Genomic DNA, 12171 nt, shown 5'->3' with positions numbered 1-12171 from the left:
GGAAGCAGGTTTTCATCAAGTGTTTACTAAAGAGCAGGGACTTGATCTACCATGATGCCGACAGGAATGGGAACAACTGAAGCCAGACTTGGTCCTTGATGCTTGGAGGAAATTAGCAGCCCCAGGAGCCAAGAGGATGTCAGGCGGGGACTTGGGGGGTGAAGAGTATGTGAGACGAAGGGGCTTGGGCATTTCTGTGATTTCAGTTTTGAGGTGGAGTTGAGCATGAGTACGGCCACGTGGAAGTTACCGCTTTAACAGAATGCTTCAGGAGACGGATTATAGGAGTGAAGGTCTTGTGCCCAAAGGTTGGAATCTTTAATTTTGGCAGATCTGGGGACACTCCCCTACAGTAAAACAGAAAATATATGCCCTTCTCATATTGAGCACAATGAAATGAAGTTTTTCAATGAAATGATGACCATAACAGTCTTTCCTGATAGAAATGCCATGGAAATGAAAATGTGCTCAACCTTGTCAGTCATCAGGGAAATGAAGAGCCACAGTTTGCACTAGTGTTGGTAGATTGAATTCCCAAGTTTGTGCAGATCTCCTGAGATATAAGCTGCACTCTTTCCTGCTGGACTTGAACCTGGAAGGATAAGCTGATGCAGTGGCAGCCATCTTGCCATCACGAGGGGAGAGTTTGTCTGAGAATGGAGCTATGCCAGAGGAAGAAGAGATCAGATGGAGAGAGAGAGGGAGACAGACAGACAGACTAGGGCCTGATGGTACCATTGGAGTCCCTGGATCAAGCTATACCTGAGGCTTGTACTCCTGTGGACCTTTCAGCCAGACGAGCTAAGTTTGAGATCAATTTTCTATCTCTGGCAAGAGTTCTGGCCAACACCAGCATAGTAATGGGGTGAAAAGGTTCATGATATTTGTCACTTATTGAGAGTTTACTCCACAGTTTTAAGGGCTTTGTGTGTATTACTTCATTTAATTCTCCCAGTAAGCCCAAGGTATAGGGCACTCTTATTGTCATTTGATAGGCAGAGAAACTGAGACATACGCAGTGAAAAAACTTGCTCAAGATCATGCAGCCTAAGTTACCTAGGCAGTCTGACCCCAGAGCTCATACTCTTCACTGCTCTCTCCTTAGAACCCTTGGGTGTAAGTCACAAAAGTTTGGTGCTTTCTCAGAATTTGATCAAGTCTGGCTTTGCCCAAAGGTCCGTGTATGTGATCACGGCCAGTGAGTGAGGAAAACCCACATGATGTTTTCAAATTCATTGTCTTTCTTCATTTAGAAAATGATGATGATTTTCCATCCTGCAGTACAGCGATATGGGATTCATTTGGTAATTAAATGTTTGTTGCTGGGAATGAATAAATTGTTCTCCATCACCAGGAGATTTTGTCATCTCACTTTGAAGTTGGAGAAGCAAGGCGCCTGCCTGCTCACGGCGGCATTCACTTCCCCTTTGTAACTCACATAATATATGCTGACGGCCTTTCCCCATTTGCAGTCTCTGGGAAGATGTTATTTGCTATCCCTGATGCTAGCGGGAAAAAATTAGGTCACTGCCTCACACATCTTTCTTAAACCATCCGAACACGTGCTTCATTAGGCAGAGATGCATTTTCTGAGGAGGATAAAACTGGGGCTCTCTATTTTTTTCTCCTCTCGTCCACCTTTTCTAAAACCAAGACTGCTGTGTTCACAAATATTTGCAGATAGCATTCTGAAATGATGTCTAATATGTTTTCTTATTCTTTTATGAAGTATGTGAGCTGCAGCCTCTGTTCCGCAGCAGCATCATTGTATTTTTATAATGTCCCGAGGTCATGTAACCCCTGAAGCCCTGACCCTCTGTACCTCATTTCCCTCTTGCCAGGGGAGGACATCCAAGATGCCCCAGTTGCCTGCATCCTCCCACTGGGGGACATCTCTGAGATGTTCAGGGTTTGAGCTGCACCCTGCACACATCATGGGCAGACAGACCTGTGCCGATGAGTTCTTTTGAAAGCCGCCTTCTCAAATACTGGCGTCCCGTGAATGACATCTCATACAGAGAGTCATTGGTTCACCTTGTTTCTGCCAAGTTATATCAATGTGGAATTAAACTTTTGTTTTTGGTTCGGGGGAAGTTGTAATTTTTTTGAAATAATTTACTGTTTTGTTTTTGTTTTTTTTTTTAAATGCAGAACATTTGGAATGTGTGTTTTCTTTTTTCTTTTTAGGGCTGCACCTGCAGCATATGGAGGTTCCCAGGCTCGGGGTTGAATTGGAGCTGAAGTCCCTGGCCAATGCCAATGCCAGATCCCAGCTGCGTCTGCAACCTGGACCACAGCTCATGGCAATGCCAGATCCTTAACCCACTGAGCGAGGCCAGGGATCAAACCTGCGTCCTCATGGATACTAGTCGGATTCCTTTCTGCTAAGCCACGACGGGAACTCCGGAATGTGTTTTTTAAAATTTTATTGAAGCATGGTTGATTTACTATGTTGTGTTAATGTTTGCTGTATAGCAACGTGATTTAGTTATACATATATATATTCTTTTCCATGATGGTTTATCACAGGATATTGAATATAGTTCCCTATGCTATACAGTGGGACCTTATATATCCATCCTATGCATGATAGTTTACCTCTGCTGATCCCAAACTCCTAATCCTCCCCTTCCCCACCCCCTCTCCCTTGGCAACCACAGGTCTGTTCTCTATCTGTGAGTCTGTCTCTGTTTCGTAGATATGTTGATTTGTGTCATATGTTAGATTCCACATATAAGTGATATCATGTGGTATTTGTCTTTCTCATTGTGACTTACTTCGCATAGTTTGAGAATCTCCACATTCATCCATATTGTTGCAAATGGCATTAGTTCATTCTTTCTTTTGGCCGAGTGGTATTCCATTGTATATATATATATATATATACACCACATCTTCTTTATCCATTAAATCTATTGATGGACATTGAGGTTGCTTCCATGTCTTGGCTATTGTAAATGGTGCTGCTCTGAACATAGGGGTGCGTGTATCTTTTTGAATTAGAATTTTGTGTGGGTATCTGCCCAGAAGTGGGATGGCAACTCTATTTTTAGTTTTCTGAGGAACCTCCAGAGTGTTTTCCAGAGTGGCTGCACCAATTTACATGGAATGTGTTTTCATTCTTATGTACCTTAAAATGGTGTAGAATTTTCATCCCTTCTGAAATTAAAAAAAAAAAAAATCCTGTTACATGAAGCTCAATCATTAAAGTCCTTTTCGAGTCCCATGTAACATTTATTCTCAAAATATTTTACTTGAGGGAACATTGAGAAAGCATATGTATATAGTGAGAGGCTTTTGAGTCAGACCGATTGGGGTCAAGGACTTTACCTAGTAGTTATAGGACCTTGGGAGAAATTCTTCACATTTGTGAGCCTCGGTTTCCCTCCTCCATAAAATGAGGAAAATAATATCCCTGTGCAAGGGATGAAGAATACAATACACTGAGAGTTCCCTGGTGGTCTAGTGGTTAGGATTCGGCATTTTCACAGCTGTGACCTGGGTTCAATCCCTGGTCTGGGAACTGAGACCCTACATCAGGCCACTGCATGCCTTGGCCAAAAAAAAAAAAAAAAAAAAAAAAAAAAAAAAAAAAGGGAATATGATAAATATCTGAGCCATAGGAGGTACTCATCAAATGATAACTGTTTTATTATTGCCTTCTTTGTGGCTTTTCTCTCTCCACAAAATTCCCATAGGAACCTAAGTACCAACTTTAGGCTTAAGGTGGGGGAACGGGGGTAAAGGTAACACGATGCCCAGGTGTGCATTGTGTCAGGCCAACCTTTATGAAAATTAAGACTCAAAACCCAACCCAAACAGCAGGGTGTTGGAAGTATTCATTTGCTTTCAGAAAGATTCTTTGTTAAGCTGGAAAATTCCCTGATTCATTCACAACCTGACCTCTTATTCAGGCTGCTTTTAGGAAGGTATTCCGGACACTCTGGGGTCATTTCTCCAGGACCTTGCCCTGGACCTGGAAGAGGCTGGGCTTCTTTTGAAAAGCAAATTTGAGGAGTTCCTTGTCGTGGCGCAGTGGAAAATGAACCCAACTAGGAATCATGAGGTTGCGGGTTCGATCCCTGGCCTTGCTCAGTGGGTTAAGGATCCAGCGTTGCTGTGAACTGTGGTGTAGGTCACAGACGCAGGGCTCGGATCCCACGTTGCTGTGGCTGTGGCTGTGCCCAGCAGCTACAGCTCCAATTAGACCCTTAGCCTGGGAACCTCCATATACTGCAGGTGCTGCCCTAAAAAGACAAAAAAAAAAAAAAGGAAAAGCAAATTCAAGGTGGAAGTCAGGGTTCTGCTAGCCCATTAGAAGAGACAGAAAAGCAGAAGAGATGTGAAGAAAGAGGGGAGGGGCAGCCTCGGAAAGCAGGGGACATCCCTGTAGGAAACTCCTTCGGAGGAGGGCACATGGGGGGTGGGAGAGAAGGAGAGAGGACAGGAGAGAAGGGCCCCAGCTGCTGGATGGGAAAGGCCATGCGCGAATGGTTAAAATATTGCTCTCTTCCATTATATCATGAAAAAATGGCAGTGACCAGAGCTGCCTGGATTAGGAAAAAAGGGTGTAATTCCATCTTGGGGCTTCTGGTGAATTGAGCTTGTGGTTTTGTGGTTTATGATGTCACCAGAACCCCTGGCTCGAATTACAGCCTTTTAATTTACAACTTGGTAAGTGGGGAGGCCGAAGGTCCATCATCCCTGCTCGAAATGTGGTGAGGACCCCAGGGTGGAGGTTGGCCCGGGAGTCAAGGTCTGGAGACTGACCCGTCAACCCTCGGGGGGCGGGGGTGAGTTGTCTTGGTTAAGCCTCTTTTCCTGTTCTGTTCTCTGTCTCTCTCCCTGCCTCTGCATCCCTCCCTCCTCATTTCCACGAGTTGCACAGCTTGATTTTCGCATGATTTATTTTATAAAAAACCCAAGTTAGCCGGATTCCTCCGGCCTTCATGCCCATTAAGCTCACAGTTCAAACCTTTCCATCTCCAAACCCATCCGAGAAAGGCTTCTAAAGGAAGAACCCTATGGTGAATTGGGGAGCTCACTTCTGTCTTTGGTTTTATCCCCAGCCTCCCATGTCACCATTCATGCCAAGGTCAGGAAGTGATGGAGCTCATGGGACAGCTGGTCTAGTGGTGAAGCCTCCTCAAACCATGGCATTTGATACCCCAGTGTCTTTGGTTATCCTAGCTCCTTAGCCTCCATTTATTCTTCAACCTTTAACAAAGGTTTTCTGAACATTTATTATGTATCAGGAGGCCCTGGACTCAGATCTGAGGATATAATGCAAAGCAAGATAGAAACAGCCTCTGTTCTTCTGAAGGATCTTTTTGCCCCCTTGACATTACCCTTTGGAGTTTGCAGAAATCTCAAAGTTAGAATGTCCTAGCCCCTGTTTCCAAACCCACCCCTCTTTAAGCGTTCCCCACTTCAGCTTATGCTACTATCTTTGCCTCGTTGCTCAAGCCAGAGATCTAGGAGTGTTGGATCCGATTTCTCTTTTTCCTGCATCCCCAACATCCAATCCATTGGCTAGTCTTGTCCATGGTACTTCCGGAAGAGAACTATTCTGACTCCTCTTCTCCATTTCAGTGACATCATTTCTCTCCACCAGCTCTTAATGATCACGGCAGCATCCCAGCAGCATCTCCCACTTTATTGTTCTCTTGGATCCCAGGGTTCTCAAAGTGGGGTTCCCAGACTAGCAGCAGCAGCAGCAGCAGCACCTGGGAACTTGTTAGCGATGTATGTTCTTGGGCAGCTCCCAGACCTGTTTCATCAGAATCTCTGGGGGAAGCCTTGAGTTTTACAATCACCCCAGGTGACTTTGGTGCAATCTCATGTTTCCGAATCCATCCTCTGACCAGGCAGGATACTTTTACTTTTTTTTTTTTTAATGCTTTCTCTTATTTACTCCCCTTCTACAGATGAGGGGAGTGAGGCCTGGGTACATTGGATTGTATAACTTCCAAGCTGAAAACCCTTCAGGAAGTTCTCACTGCACTTAGGATAGAACCTATACCATCTGGTTCTGGCCTCTCTCCCCAACCTCCCCTCGAATAGTGCTTTTCCTTGGACTCACTTGCTTCCAGACATTCTCATCTTTCCATGAACGCCCAATTCCCTTTCCAGCCTCAGGGCCTTTGCACCTCTGCCTGGAACCCTCACTCTCCCCTTACTTTACGAGAACAGCCCTGTCACCTCATCATGCTTGCTCAGCAAAAATGTCACCTCTTCAGACATTTTAAGGTGGAGGTCTTTCCTCCACCTTAAAACAGATTTCCCTGGTATTCCTCATTTTAGTTGCTTATGCAGCTCTACACAGCACAGACAATTAGAAGTAAATGTATTCATTCTTTTTGGCTCCACCCCTAGGAGGTAAGCTCTTTGAAGACAGGTGCTCTGTCTCTTCACCATCAAATTCCTGGGAGCCAGCACAGTCCTGGAAATATAGCATGGAATGAATGAATGAGTAAATGAACATGATCTAGATGATTTTGTTTTGCCAATAAAATCCTTACTTGTCCTTAATATCTCGGCTCACAGTTCCCATCGTGGCGCGGTGGTGAACGAATCTGATGAGAAACCATGAGGTTGCGGGTTCCATCCCTGGCTTTGCTCAGTGGGTTGAGGATCCAGCATTGCTGTGAGCTGTGGTGTATGTTGCAGACGGGGCTTGGATCCCGTGTTGCTGTGGCTGTGGCGTAGGCCGGTGGCTACAGCTCCGATTAGACCCCTAGCCTGGGAACCTCCATATGCCGCTGGAGTGGCTCAAGAAATGTCAAAAAGACAAAAAAAAAAAAAAAAAAGAAAAAAAGGAAAAAAAAGAAATCTCAGCTCAAAGATCACCTTCTCCGGGAAGCCTTCCCTGGTTGCCCCAGAGTTAAATCTGTGTTCTCTCAACACTCTCTGGATGCACCATCACGACACCCTTTTCCTTGTGGGGCAGTGGGGGCAGTGGGATGGCAAGAGTGTGGCCTTTAAGGCACAGAGACCTGGGTCCACAAAACAGCCTATGGCACTGCCTGGATGCCGGCGAGTTCCCTCATGTGGAAGGTGGGGAGGTTCCTGTGAGGATGCGCTGATGTGTCTGGTGCCGGGCAGCTCCCTCAGAACTGGTAGATGTTATGTTTTACAGCGAATTATTCATAACTGCCTTGCCCAAGAGACTGGGGGCTTGTGGAGGGCTGGCCTGTGTCTCATCATCTTGTCACCTGTTCTGGTTGAGGGAGGAGCATAGCAAGTCCCCTGCACGCCCTCCCCATGCATGTCCAGGGCGTGGTTTTGGTGGCCAGCTGGCCAGGGGGCAGTAAGAGGGTGGTCTCTGACTGTGGGTGAGCCTGGTCTGCAACTCACAGGGACCCGTAATTGGTTTGAAAAGCAAGCTAGACCTCTTTACCAATGTTCCCCTCCAAAGAACATCGCAAGTAGAGGAGCCAAAAATGAGAAGAAAATCGTGGGATCATAGCGTGAGCTGAGTATCCCATTTGCTGAGAGAAGCCATCAAGTTGTTTTGCAGCAGCGCATGGAAAGGCCCTGTGGGCTTCTTTTCCACCCGAAACCTCTTCTTTCCAGCACTCGCTCGCAGTTGCATGGATGCCCACGGGAGACACTGCATCCCTGGGAAGTGCATCAGGCATTTGCCTGCCCCTCACTTGGTCGTAAGTGAAGTCAGCTTCTCTCTCGTGAAACTCCTGGTGTTGGTAAGGCGAGTGCTTTCCTGTCCCGTCCACTCTCTTTCACGGAGATTTGCGAAACTGCTGACCGCCGACCGTGCTGGTGAGCGGGAAACACAGCTCTAAGTTCAGCGGCATCTGCCAGCTTGTGCTGTCTTCTGTCTCAGGGGCATTTGGAGGTCCTGGCTGCCTCTGGAGGCAGGACATTGCCATTGGTCAGCTTCCTGAATGCTTCTTGGACACAGCGCACATGAGGGGGACTTCTACTTCCAGACCTTCCGTGGTGTGTCTCGGTATTTTTCCACACTTGAGGCATTTGGGTCTCATGATTCTTGCCGTAGTATATTTGCAACTACGGTTGTCCCTTGGTATCTGTAGGGAATGGGTTCCAGGACCCCTGTGGTGACCCAAATCCAAGGATGCTCAAGTGCCTTATATATAAAATGGCACCGTACAGTTAGCCCTCTGTATCCATGGGTTCTGTATATGCCTAGTCACTCAGTCCAACCCCAGCTGGTTGAATTCACAGATACAGAACCCATGATATGGAGGGCGACTGTACTTATATTGTCACTTCATATTTTCCCTTGAACCTACTCACTATGTAATAACAATAGATATATCTTACTTGTAATGGATTGGTTTAAAATGGAAAATCTAGGAGTTCTATTGCGGCGCAATGGAAAGAATCCGACTAGTATGCGTGAGGATGGGGGTTTGATCCCTGGCCTCACTCAGTAGGTTAAGGATCTGGCATTGCCGTAAGCTATGGTGTAGTTTGCAGATGTGGCTCAGATCCAGTGTTGCTGTGGCTGGACATAGTCCAGCAGCTGTAGTTCCAATTTGACCCCTAGCCTGGGAACCTCCATAGGCCGAGGGTGGGGCCCTAAAAAACAAAAAACAAAAAACAAAAAAAAAAGGGAAAATTTATACCACTATCATAAATAGAAAACCAGTCTCCACTGAAATTAAATGATAGCATTAATTCAAAAAAGGCAAAATTACTTTTTACATTTCCTCTAGATCTGCCAGACACTTGAGCTTGAGGCCTTCTTTCTCTCTGTTAAAAGAGAGAACAGCAAGTTTCAGAGATGTGTTAAGCTGTGATTTTTTTTTTCATTGAAATAATCAGAAAGCTTGAAAGAGATTGGAGAACAAATTCATTCCTTGATTTAATGTTCTTTAAGGCTATGTCTGGGTACCACCTAAACCATTGTAGGTGGAGTGATTATAGGTAGGTAAGTGATTACAGTTAAGTATGGGTTTAGGGACTGTAGTTAACAATACTGTATTATATGCAGTACTTCAGAATTACTGTAACACTAAATTTAAATGTTCTCACCACAAAGGTGGAATGTTAATTATGTGATGTGATAGAGATATTAGCTAAAACTATGGTGGTAGTCATATTGTAATATAAATATGGGAAGTCAGCACGTCATATAGCTTAAACATATATAATCATATGTACATTATATCTCAATAAAAAATAACTCATAACATAATGAAGGCACAAGGGGTTTTACCTAGATTAGCTCACTATCTTTACAATGATCCTGAGATGTTGTATTATAATTATCCCCCTTTCACAGATTGGGAAGTCAAGGCATCAAAGGCTACCTTGCCCATGTTGCTGGAACTATTGAGTAGTGGAGGCAAAATTTGAACCCAGCTGTCTGGTTCCAGATGCCTTGATCTCAAATGCTGCTCTCAACAGCCTCTTGGAGGTTCCAGTCGCCTTAACACTTGGGGAATGCTGGCCGTGTGAAGGGCTGCAGACAGCGAGGCCAGGCTACTTTCTCCCTGGGCTTGGGGGGGTCTGGCACCGGCAGAGCTAGGTGATCCATCGACAGGGCTGCTTGCTTCTGGGGCCGGGAGCCGTGGTCAACATTGTGTCTGTGGTGCTTCTGTGTCTTTAGCTCTGTTCTCTCCATGCAGTGCTTACTGTGGGTGTGGCGCTGTGCTGGGCGCTGGGGACACGGAGGCAGATGAACCCCAGGCTCTCAAGGAGCTCAGTCTTTCTATCGGGGAGAGAAACTTGTAAATGGGCACTGAAAGAGCCACATGATGGAGTTCTGTCACAGAGGGGAGCACAGCAGGGTGGGCAGGGCTGTGGGCACCTCGTTCAGGTTGGGGTGGGGGGAGAGGTGGGTTTGGAGAATGCATCCCAGGGCTTTGCAGAGCAGAGGGAATGCATGAGAAAAGGCCCAGGGCTGACCAGCTGAGTCTGAGCTGCTGTGCCTCCTGACTCCCTTGGAGAACGTAGGCAAGTCTGGGTTTCCTTCCGGCTCTTGCTCGGAAAGTCCTGGGCAGCGCTTCGGGGAACAACTTGAGCCAACTCTCCTGTGTCATTGCTTTTCCAAAGGGCACAGATTTGAAATGTCTGCACAGCGACCAGCGAGGACCTCCGGCTCAACAGAGAAAAATGGGAGCTTTGATCCCCAGCTGTTCCCCAAAGAACCAAAGATCACTGCAGTCTGACTTTTACAGACTCCGGACCGCCGTTGCAGCCTGTGACTCCGAGGTGCAAACTCGGCCAACCCAGAGAGGTAATTTTTGGGGGTGAGTGTGTTTATTTTAAACCCCACACTGGCAGTTGGGTCAGATTTTTATGTGATGATTTTGTGTTCTGCATATAAGGAAGTACTGCTCGTAGGCTACTATGAATGTGTCCAAAACATCTCTCTCCAGAATAAACTCGTGCTGTGCTGATGAAATGAAACATTCTGGGGCCACCCTCAGAATAGAACGTCCTTGGCTTGGCGTGGCAAGCTCTGGTGAGCTGCTGACAAGAGACGACGGAGCGTGGGCACTGCCACACTCCTTTCTTGGAGCTCCTTAGTGAAGGCAGGAGCCTCAGAACGCACAGCCACAAGACTGTGCTGAGTGGTGGGCTAAGAACGCTTTGAGGGGTGTGCAAACTCTCCCTGGAATATCTGAAGGATGCGTGTACTCTCATGTGGCATTTGATAAGTGGTGGTGGAGGGCCAGTTTGGGCATAGGAGGGGAGGGAGGAGAGTCACACTTCAGACTTTCCACCCAGAGCAGTTTAGGTTGTATCGACATGGGAAATGGAAATTGTTTGGAAATCTGCTCAGCACACAAGGGCAGGTGGGGAAAAGTGACCATTGCTGGTGAACAGAAGGACACAAGCTACGTGGCCTTCATATCCTTGTGCAAAATGAGGAGGTTAGCCAAGGAAGCTTTCAGGTCTCTGTCAGGTTTTAAATCCAGTTAAAGGAAAAGTAAGTTGGCTGAGGTAGTTTTGCTGGGTGTATTTTTTTTTTTTTTTTTTTTAGGCCACACCCATGGCATGTGAAAGTTCCCAGGCTAGGAATCGAACCTTAGCCACATTTGCAGCCTGTGCCACCCTTAACACTGGACCCTTAACCTGCTGCGCCAACACCAGAACTTCCTTGCTCAGTGTATGGGGCCAGGTTCACCAGCTGCAAGCAGCAGAAACTGAATGTATCAATAGGATGTTGGGCCCACTCATAGGCTCAAAAGAGAAGCTGAGAGCCTGCGTTGTGCAAAGGAGGGGACCCAGGACAATGCGGGGGGCTTGGGTAGCAAGACTGAAATGCTGTCTCTGGGGTTTTACCGACATGCCCATCAAAGGCTAACCTTTTTTGACCTTGTGTCTCTTCTAGCTTTGAAATTTCTGGGTGAATGAGGGTCCGATTGACCTCTCTTGGGTCCAGTACCCACTCCTTGGGTGGGGGAGCACAGGGTGCCAGGATTAACAGATCCATCATGACTATACGATGGGAAGTGGGAGGGGAGAGGAGACCAACAGCCCCCCGCAAAGAAAAGGGTGTTGTTGCCCCCCAAGGGAGACATAGATGCTGGATGGGCTAATATAACAGGTTTCTCAACTCAGAGATGTGAATAACGAAGTGACACTTTGGACCTGTCACACTGACTACTTTTTTGAGTCCATCGTGAGCATGAGTACGGCTATCGGCCTTCTCAGCATGATTCTATGGAATGTTGGCTTAAATATTCCAATTGGCTGGTGCAGGGACAGGCATTTCTACTTGTGGTCCATGACTTGACCATAGTGCAAGATCCTATTTCAGACATTTGTCCAAGCCACTGTTGAGGAGACGCGATGGCACAGGATTAAGTGAGGTTGAAATGACTGGAATGGTGATATTGACATCTATCTTTTCAGCTTGGGAGTCAGAACCATGATTTTTTTTATTTGGCCAGAGTTCTTTGCATATGTTCTTTAAGGCAAGGAAGAGGAGGAATATGAAGAGAATTGCTAGGTTTTTGTTTTGTTTTGTTTTTTAAAGGCTGCACCTGTGGCACATGAAAGTTCCCCAGGCTGGGGGTTAGGTCAGAGCCGAAGCTGTCTGCCTACACCACAGCCACAGCAATGCCAGATCCGAGCGGCATCTATAGCCTACACGACTGCGCTGAGCGAGGCCAGGGATTGAGCTTGCATCCTCATGGATACTAGTCGGATTCTTAACCCACAGAGCCACAACAG

At 46.5% G+C, this 12171-nt stretch overlaps 1 long non-coding RNA gene across 20 annotated transcripts in view; it reads left to right on the top strand.

The window, feature by feature from the left end:
- Window positions 1-12171, top strand: part of LOC102164818 (uncharacterized) — a 481497-nt gene that overhangs the window by 44673 nt on the left and 424653 nt on the right. For 18 of the 20 annotated variants that reach the window (XR_014831575.1, XR_014831564.1, XR_014831562.1 and 15 more), the window contains one exon: window positions 10042-10225. This is a non-coding gene — a long non-coding RNA (uncharacterized LOC102164818). Of the gene's footprint in view, window positions 1-10041; window positions 10239-12171 lie in introns of all 20 variants that reach the window. The other 2 variants (XR_014831578.1, XR_014831577.1) reach the window with 1 other exon arrangement.

Source organism: Sus scrofa, chromosome 16 (genome assembly GCF_054392235.1).
Source record: "Sus scrofa isolate SSC_HxYL_T2T_F1_AM1 chromosome 16, Sscrofa_HxYL_maternal_Yorkshire_Landrace_v2.0, whole genome shotgun sequence".
Taxonomy (NCBI): domain Eukaryota; kingdom Metazoa; phylum Chordata; class Mammalia; order Artiodactyla; family Suidae; genus Sus; species Sus scrofa.
This window is presented reverse-complemented; position numbering and strand designations above follow the sequence as displayed.